The following is a 13,236-nucleotide window of genomic DNA, read 5'->3' as shown; positions in this document are numbered from 1 at the left end:
ATTTTTTTGCTCTTATGTAGCTGATACTGCGCCCACCCCACCTCAACTGAAAATGTACGGCTGTGCCCCCAAAAACTGAAATTGCTTCTTACGAGCCTATGACCTACCTTCATCACATTTTCTTGGTTTTTCGAAATAATCACACTGTGTGTAACCTTGTCTTGCCCATAATTCCTTGTAAATCCAAATTCCGCTGTCAAAAAGTCGGCATGTTTTGTTGTTGAAATTGTAATCCATTCCATTACAAGCCGAGATGTTTAAGCAAAGCTCCATACAATCTGTCTCTGTTATATCACTATGTGTCTACAAAACATGCTATTATATTTTTTATGTAGTATACATGTTAAATTGGAATGAAAGTCAAATACAAGCAAAGTTACATGTAAATAGGGGCAGTTGAAGTTTTGAAAATATTATGTTCTTTAGGGAGATGTCCGGCGACGTTAAGTGCAGTGAGAACAAAATGTAAACATTTCTTCAAATGGCTAAAATACATTATATTTTGATCAAATTTTAAGTCCTTCTGATAAAGATACAATAAATATGCATTACTGAATGCATGTTGTGCATATATAATCTATACTTTTGCAGAAAAAATGCTTTTGATATGCTCATTAGAACTGCGCAGCTACAGAATTCAGCAGAGCCTTAAAAATCCAAAAAAAAAAGAATATGCAAACTGTGCATTCATGTTCTCTCTTGAACCATTTGTTGAGAAACTGTCTAAATTTTGCACTTTTAAATGATAATTTCAAGTTTAAAACAAAGCACTGTTGTCTTCAAAATGAGTGTAAAGAACCATTAAAGTAGTTCACGGATAGCAGCTCGTGGTCTATTTTTAGCACAGAATTTTGTTTTCCAGACCTCTTCTTAATATGGAGGGACATAACAATCTTTAAATGTAGAAGAGAATTACAGTTGCGAAATATTTCAAATAATATGAACACTTTTAAAAGAGGAAATGTGTTATATTGTGGATTGAAATAATTTATTCAGTATTATTGTCGAACAGTTGTTAAAAAGTGTACGTATTGATATAGAAAAATCTTAAACTCTTTGATTCCAGGTAAACAAAAATGAGCACCATCAAAGTTAAAAATTCAGAGTTTGTAAGTTTGCCACAGATAACTTATATTATCTATCAAAATTTTAATTATCACAATTGAAACACAAAGAAATTAGACATATAAAATCGATATGAATGGCCTTGTTTTAGTACTTTCTAGTACGAGGGGTGATAAAAAAGTTCGTGAACTATCTCTATATCTACAAAATCACAATTCAGATTAGAAACAAATTTTGTGCATAGGCATATACAGGTTCTATAAATAGCATATGCTGAATAAAGTGTTGCTCCTTGTTTGTGAAATTACAATGTGAAAATGACGTCATTATGCAGGTACATGTGACGAAAAATGGTTGTCTCAGTGGAATTCGTTCAACAAACGACTATAATATGTATGGTATATCTTAGAAATTCCTTTGAACTAGCATATAAGAATTTGTTCACAGTTTATTAAGACTAATGACTTCCTATAATTTCAATCAATGATTGGATAGATGGTTTTAGTGAAGGAAGGAAGATGGTTAAATATGATACTTAATTTGTTATGTTGCCCGGTGAAAGCAAGTTTGAAAAGGAATGTGTTTTTAATTATGCAATACGCTATCAAAGACCTCCAATTTACACCTTGAAAAATACTTGAATTTTTCAACAATAATTTAACTATCAAATACCTAAGATATCGTTTATTTTTTGATTACCCCTCGTATACTGTGTCAAATAAACATTTACAATGATCAACATTTGAAAAGGAATGAAATCATTTAGAGTGGGTAAGGAGATATAATGAATAAAAACACTTTTTTCCTATTTGCCCATATTGTCAAAATTACAATTTTACAGAGTAAAGAAAAATGAAATGACGTTTGATGGTCCTCCTAACTCAGGGAAAAATAATTGGGTCCGTATTTATAGGCGAGAAAAAAAATTCCTTAGAACTTAAACATATTTTTACAACGGAAGAAAAAGAAAAATATCGTGTAATTGGATGTAAAATAAAATTTGAGTCGGGCCATTTCTAGACAGTAAATCGGAAGGGAGGGTAACCAAATATTTTTTATAACAAGTGGTCTTATAAGGCTAGTACATGTTCCATCACATACTTAGTAAGCTTCGTATGTTCAATGAGCGAGAGCTTACAACGTTGTCAACATAATGAGACATGATGCGTTTTTTATGTCCAAACATTACTCCATACAACGTGTGGGTCATTGCAAACAATCTAGCTTTTTATGTGAGGTGCCTGAAAGAGATCCTATAACTGACTATTTTTTCTATCTAACTGCTAAACAAAATAGACATATGTATCAACTTTTCGAATGTTAGACATGTAATTATAATTTGTTTTTCATGCACCGCATATTGTTTAACATTTCTAAATTAAATGCTAAGCATCCTCTTTGCAGTGCCCCATTTAAAAATAATTTCTATCGCCACAGAAAAAAAACCCGACGTAAACGCATATGTTTAGGACATTTTTTCTTGAGTTTTAAAGAAACCAAGAAATTATCAAGACTTGTTCCATAAAAAATTTAAATGTAATAATGGTAATAAATACATCTATCCACAGCAGATATATGCACATGCCAACCACGTGCTCAGTGAAATGATATTTACGAGGAAACTCGAGCTGTGAACAGAATGATTTTTCCCGATTTGCTGGTGTGGGGTTAAAATCAGGTTTTTTCATTAATCAGACGATGCGATACAACAAATAAAAGTAGTTACTAATATAACCTTATGATTATTACTTAGTAATTTTTTGTCTTGATGTTATTATGGTAACATTTATTCTAAAATCAATATTATTTGAACTCTGTGTGACAGAGGAAAGGCGGACGAAATAAACACATGGCCTCAGGAAGACACTCATATGAAAATTCAAATTTTCAAGAATTACGGATAATAACAAGAAAAAAGCGAAACAAATGGTTGTAGCCACATTATCAAGGAATCGAACTAACACCATTTTCAATGCATTTTTCATCTCGTGAATGCTGTAGCTACGCAGTTCTAACATGATAAATTCCCTCCTAATCAAAACAAAATAAACTTAACTATTTACTAATTTTGGTCTCTAACAGTAGGTGATTAGTGCACTAGCACTTTGATTAATTTTGGGCTAGTTTAGTAGAGTATTAAGCGCATTCCTGGTATTTCCAGACTAGATCCCATATGGCTTGTACATCCCCCTTTAACAGGAGGATATATGAAGACTTCAAGGCACTTTTTTATGCCCTTGTAAACGAAGTTTTGGGGGTATATAGTTTTTGTCGTGTCTGTCTGTCTGTCTCTCTGTCTGTCTGTCTGTCTGTCTTTCTCTCTGTTTGTCTGTTTGTCCGCAAAAACTTTAACCTTGCCCATAACTTTTGATTTAGTGGAGCTTTTACTTTCATATTTCATACGTGTATTCCTTGTGACAAGACCTTTCTTTAGGTACCACCAAATTTGATCTTTTGACCTTGACTTTGGAGTTTGACCCACTTTTACATGAAAATTTAAAAATTTTACTTTGGCCATATCTTTTGAACAGTAGACACCAGGGCATTTATACTTCACATATGTAATGTTTGTTAAAGGACCTTTCACTGGATACCAACAACCTTGACCCTTTAACCTTGACCTTGTAGATTTCTGTACTTGTGAAAAAACTTTAACCTTGGCCATATCTTTTGAACGGTAAGGGATAGGGCTTTCATACTTCATATATGTAATCCTTGTGAGAAGACCCTTCATTGGGTATGAAGATCCTTGACTCTTTTGACCTTTGAGAATGACCTACGTTAAAAAAGCGAACCTTGACCATAACTTTGAAAGACTTAGGGCTAGTGCTTTCATACTTTACATATTTCATCCTTATGACAAGACCTTTCATTTGATAACAATAACTTTGACCCTTTTACCTTAACCTTGAAGTTTGACCTACCTTTTCAGAAATTGAACGTTGACCATCACTTCTGAAGGGCTAGGACTTTCATGCTCAACATAAGTATTTAATGTGGAAAGACCTTTCATTTGATACTAATTACATTGACCTTTTGACCTTGACCTTGGAGATTTTTGTACTTATTAAAAAACTTTAACATTAGCTTACTTTCACATTTCACAATTGTTTTCCAGTGAGAATACCGTACTTTTGTTACCAATTAATTAAATTTGCATTTAAGAAAAGCTTAATCTTTGCTATGTTGCCATACAAGGGCATCAGAGTTTTACAAACACATCTTGTTTTATAAGCAATGACGTCAGATATTTATTTCATATGTATTTGCAAAATAAAATTGTACATGCATAATTAAATAGTTTAACATGTATTCCAATACAAATTTTGTTCAAATCCTATATAGCACCTTTGTAATTTTGAGAATTTAAATTTTTTGTCCAGGGAATGTAAAAGATGAAGCATTTATTATGCAATATACCTTCATCACTGGCATAAGGGGTTTATATCTCTCGGTTAATTCAAAACACAAGAACACGCTCTATGTATGAACGTTTTTTTAATCGAGCTGATTTATTGACAAACAAGTTGATGAAACAAGAATATCAGCAATTTGGTTTAAGCATCATTTTAATGATCTATGGTCGATACAATGACCTTGTTATTAAATATATCTTTCTTCTGATTGAATATTCTTTTAGATCGACTTCCAGTTTTTCGGCGTCATATACACTTACGTCTATAAGGGTACCGATTCCCATGGTTTCACTCCCTTTCTTCTCCATGTAACACGAACCCCCTGCTATATAAAATAAAGTTGAAAAAATTACAATGTTAAATAAACATGTATTTTACGCTGACTAGGACAATATAAATATTAATATTACCATCAAATGGTTAAATTTTCATTACTTATAACCAATATTCCTCAAAAACGATAATCATAGATTAACAACCAAAAATTGAAATATATTACGAATTGATATAAATAATTATATTTAATTTTTATTTTGATACTGGATATGTGAAATGACTAGATGTACAGCTCAACGCATTTTTCTAAGTTCACATGGTTTTCCGCACAAATTAAGTCACAACGTTATTATGCGAAATTGTGTATCGAGTCAACAAAATATATTTTAAAAGTGATTTTTAACTTACTTTTAAGTTTAGATAACTAAGTTAAAACGTAATTCACACATTATTATCGGTTGGATTTTGGTATACTCTTGGCGGATGGATTGTGATAGTTCCATAATTGTTTTTCGAGGTTTTCCCTCAAATGTAGCCGTCTATGTACCCGTCCTTTCTAAAGCAGTTCTTTGCCTTGCATTGACTCAAAACAATGCTAGTCATGCAACTTTTGCATTTCTATATAATCACATGATTCTATAAGGCACAAGATGATAATAGTATTTCTCATTTGTTCTACTGCTTTTCATGTTAAAACGCTAACATTTTTAGGGTTACTTTCTGAATCTAGCATTATAAAAGATGGATCCAACCGCAAAATTCTAGAATTTCAGACAGTTTATGTAAAAGAATTATTTTTTTAATGGTGACACTTAACTATTTTAAATGATGAACAATATCTTCTTTTTCTGTCCTTTGGCATTATTTCTTTATGCTACATTTCGACAAAACCAAGACAAGTAAGGAAAGTGTACAAAATTCTTCGAAATATACTTATCTTTAAGCAGGTCTGGACGATTTCTAAATATGGAAGTCAAGAACGATAACCGAAAGTTGCTATAAATGTACATCAAGTACACGTAATTATTTTTCTGTCCAATCATACAACAGCATTTTTACACACCCCAAAACATATTTTAAAAGAACAAAAAGATAACACGTGCTTTTATTTTTTTCCTCAAAAAGATTTTTATAACAAAAAATCTGTAGAAGTAAGATGAAAACTTTTGAAGAATAAGATATTCCCCACATTTTTACCGTGAACAACCTTGACATTTTTATCTCGGTAAAGAAAAAAAAAGGACGATAGAATGTAATCGTTTACAGAGGTACAGATCGCACTAGCAAGTTTTTATCAAGGTCAATTATAACATTTACCAGAATATATTATATGATGGTAAATATAATTTTGATTAGCCGTCCGATTTTCATCGGTAATGCTTAAATTCCATATGTGTATAGATCAACTCACACAAGTGTTTATCGTATGCAGTATACACATATAGTTTTGCATTATCACGGGTTTCATGAGCGCCGAATACTTTGCAATGCAGACTTTAAATGGGCATAAGGAAAGCCGAAGGCGTTTAACGTGGAGAAAAGAGAATCCTGTAATTATACATGAATGCGTTTTATCCCAATATCTTACCTCGCATATCAGAAAAAGCATGGACTATTTTGTTAAGCAAAACACTAAAAAAATAATGAAGACTGTTATCTTTTGCGTAAGATTTTTATGTCAGGCTTTAAAAACTGAAAATTTACCGTATTTATATCAATTTTTTAACGTAAGTAAACTATTGGGATTGTTAACTTCTAGCTTTTAACTTTTTATCCCTATTAAAACGTATTCCAAGCTTTCAAGTCGTGTTTGTTCACGGTAGAATTGTCATAAAGATTATATTATTCCCAAATGCGCATAAAGTTTACAAAAAGTTTGTTCTAAAAAAATCTTTTGAGCAAAAAACTTTAAAACCACGTGTTTTATTTATTCTCTCATGGGTTTGTCTAAATGCTGTTATCTGATTGGTCAGAAGGATTAGTGCCTTGTTTATTCTGTGTATTAATAGCAATTCACGGTTATCGTTCTTGACTTCCTTATTTAGAAATCGTCCAGACCTGTTAAGATGCCAATTCGAATTTTCACCTAAATAATATCAAAGGATCGAAGCCTGATAATTTTAATTTGGAAATACTTTTGGTGAAATCATACAGATGTAACACCATATCATTTATTTATGATGAAGTCCCATTTAAAACATAGACTTTAAATCTTTAGGATTCTGAGTTTAAAGAAAACGTAGCTTTAATATGAGATATAAAAACCTTTGAGGGCTTTGTCTCGTATTTAAGGTCGCTAATGTTCATTTTACTGCAAAAGGGATGTGACCTAGATTTTTGCGAAAAAGCACGCGAGCTTAGAAAGTGCGTTTAGCTGTATTTATAAAGAATATTTTGTTCAAATATTCTTCTTGTATTCACTTTGGGAGAGGTCAAGTTTGTTTCCAGGTTTAAACTAGACAACAAAACATTGACGAAAAGTGCAAATAGTCAAACCCACAATTTAAAAAAAAAATTGTTTCCTTTGAGAAATATAGGGAATTTACATTAGGAATTTTCTCCTATTTGGACATTATTCAACAGGAACGAAAAAAGCATAACAAAAGTTTTGTAAGAAATGCAGTATATCAAAGGGTATGGTTTATCCCTTATGCCCCATATAATTACCAAAATACAATTTCGATGAATATAAAAAAAATGCTAATAATTCTCTTCATCAAATTAAACGAGCATTATCAAGTCTCTGAAAGTACTCACCTTATCAACCCACAAAGTTGAATCAGGAAAATACGAAATGATCCCATTGAAGATATGTTTGATTGTCTAATAACGATCTTATTTGTTTCATATTCATTGTATGTATGATAAAGCGAATTTAATTGAATGTGAGAAAAAATTAACAGAATAGGAATAAGGATATCTATATATATTCGAGTCTGATCTTATGAACCAAATTTTTGTAAAAGAGTTTTTAAAAATGATAATAAGACAGGGAGATCTTTTAAGAGGTATGATCACCAATCAGAGCAATTGTCTCAAAAATTTAAAACTTCAAGTTCATAATATCTTTATATCTGACGGAAGACATGAAACAGGTTTAAGTAAACCCAAAATAGAATATATAGTGCAGTATTGCAGAAAAAAAATACTTAAAAATGTGCAATCATATTATTTTCTGATCATGGAGTAAAGAATCCTCTGTGGTTCATCTTTAATACTCCATACAAATTGTTAAAACTATTCTATCAAGCACAGAGATCTATCATGATAAAGAAAACGTAAAAAAATAGAATGAAAATTATTTTGTAAAACTCACTGGGACAAATTTTCTCATAAAAATATCCAAAAAAATCCCCTTCACAGTTTCCATAAACTAAATTTGTTTCGTTATGAATGCAACACTCTCCGTCTACTGCCTTGAACATTATACCGACACATTCCGAGAAACTTTCACAAAGTTTCATACATTCGTAGGATGTATTCACATAGTTTGTCTCCGTAATCGTGGAATTACTAGTGGCCCTCCTAAATCTTTTGTAAGGACACACTACAAAAAAAGAATAATTTTATATAAGTTCATGTATTGTTTCTAATTCACTCATTACCGCAGAACACAGTTCTCATATTTACTTAAGTCATTATAGAATACTTAGTATTTGTTGTGCATGAATCCAATTCAAGAAAGACATATATTAGGGGCAAAAATATGCAATTTTCAAGTTCCAAATATTTTGGAATTTATGAGTGATATTTAAGTTTATGCAATACAAAACAAAGTTACAAGTCATCTGATTCTGGCTTGAAACGCCAAGACTAAGTCATTATATAAAGGGTACGCATTGGATATTCAAAGTTTACTCATTCATATTTGCTAATTTGGGAACAACAACCCGAATGCGTTTCCTGTGACTGTGCAATACATGTCACTATTAACCATATTCTTTTAGATTCTTCTTATTTTAAGCCTGTTCGTCATAGGCTTTTTAACGGTGTGCACTCAATGCATGATTATTTGACAAAAGCAATTCCTAGTAAAACTTCACAATATATACAAGAAACTGATTTTTACTGTAAGGTTTGGATAAGCATTAATTTTTTAAATAGCATTTTTTGTTGCCATTATAAATTGCACTGTTAACTTATTCTGAAATTTAAAATCTGTCGAATCGGACCTTAAATGGTGCACTGTGTCAATGATATCAACCCTTTTGGCACGTAAATGATCGTTTTTCTGGTTTTCGAAAAAAGAATAGGCTCACTAGGGGCCGCTAGAAAAATCCAAATTATCTTTAAAACTTGAACGTAATTTTACCGCCGAAATATGGCTGAAGTATTTCTAATCCGGCGCTAAACAATAACAATCAGTCAATCAATTTCCACAACTTACACAGCAATGATAACAAAGGTGGTACTTGTACCAATGCAAACTAGTGCTAATTGTAACGGGGACCGTTACAGATGTTCCCCAAACGCTCCCCATCTCCCTTTTGGTGCCATATTCCCTGTAAGCTTCATTAAATAAGACAAACTTTATGCATTTGAGACTTTAACAACGTTTACCCAGAAGGGTACCAAGTTCATTCAAATTTTAGCATTGCACGCGTACGCATTTGAATGCATGTGCGTAATGACCATATCATCTTGTCTACACAATCTATATACTTTAATATACTAAATATTAAAGTATTTAATCTAAAAGTATTAAAACATACGCTCATTCAAGTGTATTTTTGATTTTACTCATTTCACGTGCACGCACGTGCATACATGAGCATGGTGGCATACCTTCTTGTAGAAATTCATTACATCTATCTATGTTCTAAATCCCACTCCGTTTGGTTGAAAACCAAGGGAGTTATAGCTGATTAAAATTTCAGCCAATCAGATTGCAGCGTATTTTCACGCACGTGTATGGATGTGCATGGTGACCATCCTTCTTGTAGAAGTCTGTTATATCCATCTATGTTCCAAATCCCATCCTGTTTGATTGAAAACCAAGGGAGTTATAGCTATTTAAAATTTCAGCCAATCAGATTGCAGCGCACGTGCATGCACGTGTTTTCATGAAAATTGTTATATATCATGTTGTAGGATATCCTAATGCATGGCTATGTACAAAATTTCAAAGGATTTCATCAAAAAACAAGAAAGATATTGAGACTTCAGTTTCAGCCAATCAGAGCGAAGCGCAGGTGCATGCGCGTGAGATCTTGCTATTTTGACCATGTCATATTGTCTATGCTACTACAATATCCTTATATTATGAGTCTCAAAGCATTTCATTAAAAAGGTAAAAATTTACGCCTATATCAATTAAATCGGTCATTTCACATGTTGCTCCTGCGCGCTCTTGCAAGCACGTGCACACAAAATTGCATGTTGACAATGTCATCTTATCTACATTTATAATATGTCTATATATTCTAAATATCAAAGCATTACATCGAAAAATGTAAAAGTTACGGCAATTTCAAGCATATTGGTCATTTCACGTGCGCGCAAAATGACCTTCGTTCCGCAAATCTACATAACATGCCTACTTACCCTAAAAACGTTTCCCCTTAATCAGATGTGTACTTTACAAGATCATTCGCGGACAAAATTTTCCCGAGAAGAAAAATAATAATAATAAGAATAAGAAACAGAGTAAAAACAATATGTTCCCCAACTTCGTTTGGGGAACATAATAACTTATTTTGAAAATTACTATAAAATGGTTCTGTTTCCTATAATTTTTTTTTCGAAACTTATCGGTAATCGTGTTGGAAGAAGGAGTATTTTAAATTCTAAAAATGATTAAGGTTAGTGAAATCTGATGAATTAATTAAGATTTCCAAGAGAATTAATTAGTCTTTTCAAAATAGCGAAACATAAACTACTTTAATTATTTATAATTATTAAAACCTTTTCAATATGATTACAGACAAATAATTTTGAACACTTACAACTTTCCACTTCGAGATACACATCAATCTCTCCAAATTCTGTCTGACACACGTATATTCCTTCGTGATGAAAGTCTACGGTAGAAATATATAAAGCTGATACACAATGGGTGTCTGTACACAATGACGTATTGGCCTCGCTGATGTTATAAGAAGATTCAGATATATTTGGAAGAATCCACAGAAAGGAAACATTCACTTCTGTTGGTGATATTGTCTCGCAAATGAATTCTGTTGGTTCACCGTATGTGATTTTTTCACTCCAAATTACACTGACCGTGATATTTCCTGATTTAAAAAAAAATAGTTGATAAAACAGCAAAATATTATAATGATCATTGAAAAACTTAAGTGTCAGATTAAATAGTAAAATTGAAGGTTCACGATGATATTATGAATAAAGAATATGTAAAAGTATTCAATTTCATTCAGGGGGGATTGCTGAAAAGAGATGGACACCCGTTAATATTATAGAAAGTATGGCAGGGTCCATGATTTGCTATAAGCAGCCCAAAATTCATGTACGTATTTGTCGGATCAAAAGTAAAACAGCTGGTCACAGTGGCACTATGTAACAAAGACTGCTGAGTTTTGTTTTTGTACCTAATTTGACTGATGAATATTCCGTGGAAGAAGGTAAAGAAAACGAAATATAACTCAAAAGATTACAAACAATACAAATCTACATGTCTGAACAGGGCATATAAACGGACCCTAAGAAACTCCAGCCAGGAAATCAGGTGCCTTGGACGAGTAAGCATCCAAGTTTAACCGGTCGCACCCGCCATGCACTCCGTGTAATGATAAAGAGGACCAAAATACTGACTGTGCAACTGAATAGATGTAAGTACATGAATTGTTGATGAATAAAACGACTGACTCCGATATGACTGTGTATTTAAATGATGGGAATGTGAGAGGAATTGCTGATAACAAATGGGTATCCAAAAATTAGCTGCAGAACTGTAGCTCTCAGGAAAAAAATACATTGACAGACCAGTCTGCCAACATATTTTTCGGAGAGCTACAGTTCTGCAGCTACCCAAAAGTGTAACAGACAGACGTAAGTGTACACAGACGGAAGAAGTTACATATATGTAAAGACGGACGGACATCCCAATCACTAAATACCCTCCGACTTTCTAAGCGCGGAACATAAAGAGCAGACCGAGAGACATTGAATATTAACATTTTTATGTCAAGTAACAATTAACCCCTATATTGATTTCTGTGAACTATTAAATATGATTATCATATTTTGAATTTTTCAGTCTAGCAAAAAAAAATTGTGTTCAGATATCTGATTCAATATGCAATTCATATGTCAATTAGCTATACTGCACATTTGAAATAAAAAAGGCTAATTTTGCCAAATAATTTTCAAAACAGATTCAACAACTGCCTTTACAATGTTTTCTAAAAAATGCAGTAAAATATTTGAAGTACTTTCTTAACTAAGCAAGCTAATTGAGCAATGGTTTGGGTCCGCCTTTATTAAGCTCATTGTCACTTACATGAGTGCACACGTACTATTGTTTATTAAAACGTGCACATGCACTAAATGATTATCTATGTAACATAAAGACAGCGTCAGGAAGGAATCAGAAAATCGATATGTATTATTAGACTAGATGTAAAATTAGAACGTTGTGTAAATATTTATTTAAAATAAATCAATGTGTAGCAAAAGCATTTTAAATGCTCATTAGTATGTGTTTGAGATCGTTTTAAAGCTACGTTTCTTGAAATTATTTGCATTTATATTGGAAAAAATTTATCAGAAAGGGTTTTTTTTTTATTCAAGCATCAAATCATTCAACATAACTTGAGAAGCTGTATGCTCCTTTTTTAAAAAAAAAAAATATTCTTCATTACAGCCTGATAAGTGTAAAAAGAATGACTTAAAAAGATGCATAGTATATTGGCTTTAAACGATGGAACGGTTAATACGATTAATGTGTTATGTGTGTAGGAAATGCGTTTTAGAAAGGCCATTAACAATATTGACAGTCTAAACAAATGGTACGCTTTCTATAAAGGATTTAAAACTGTACCTATCGATGCTTAAATATTCGGCTTAAGTATAATAGCGATGGTTAAAGTCTATTATTGACAGAAATATAAGCTTAAAGTACATCTGCATTTTTGGATGATCGATTAAATGATAAACAAAATGGAGCTCCAAGAATTTGACTTTTCCCGAAATTTCAACGACGGAGAACATTTTATGTGTATTTTTTCAAAATTATTATTTGGATTTTTCTTTGTGAAGAAGTCGAATTTTCTTTTCATAGGTTTCTTTTGTAAAAAGTTACCCATCCTTTTACATATGCTACCCTTATTGTAAACAAAATAAAATAAAAAAATTACATTTAACTAAATATAAGAAAATTAATAATTACCATACTACATATTTGTTTGTTCCGAAACAAAGTCAAAAAGACCTCGAACAAAATTTCATTTTCATTATTTAAAGCAGTATGAACTGCAACTTTAAATTTATGTCAAAACTGTCATTAACTAATTCAACATGT

The 13,236-nt window shown here is 31.9% G+C and overlaps 1 pseudogene; it reads right to left on the bottom strand.

Moving 5' to 3' along the window:
- The window catches only part of LOC134273065 (uncharacterized), a 34,491-nt pseudogene extending 34,254 nt beyond the window's left edge, over positions 1-237 (bottom strand).
- Positions 238-13,236: the final 12,999 nt, after the last annotated feature.

The sequence above is a fragment of the Saccostrea cucullata genome, unplaced genomic scaffold, assembly GCF_032062105.1.
Source record: "Saccostrea cucullata isolate Sc308-1 unplaced genomic scaffold, CSIRO_AGI_Scuc_v1 ctg3532, whole genome shotgun sequence".
Taxonomy (NCBI): Eukaryota; Metazoa; Mollusca; class Bivalvia; order Ostreida; family Ostreidae; genus Saccostrea; species Saccostrea cuccullata.
The sequence above is the reverse complement of the archived record's forward strand: the minus strand, read 5'-3'. Positions and strand labels throughout refer to the sequence as shown.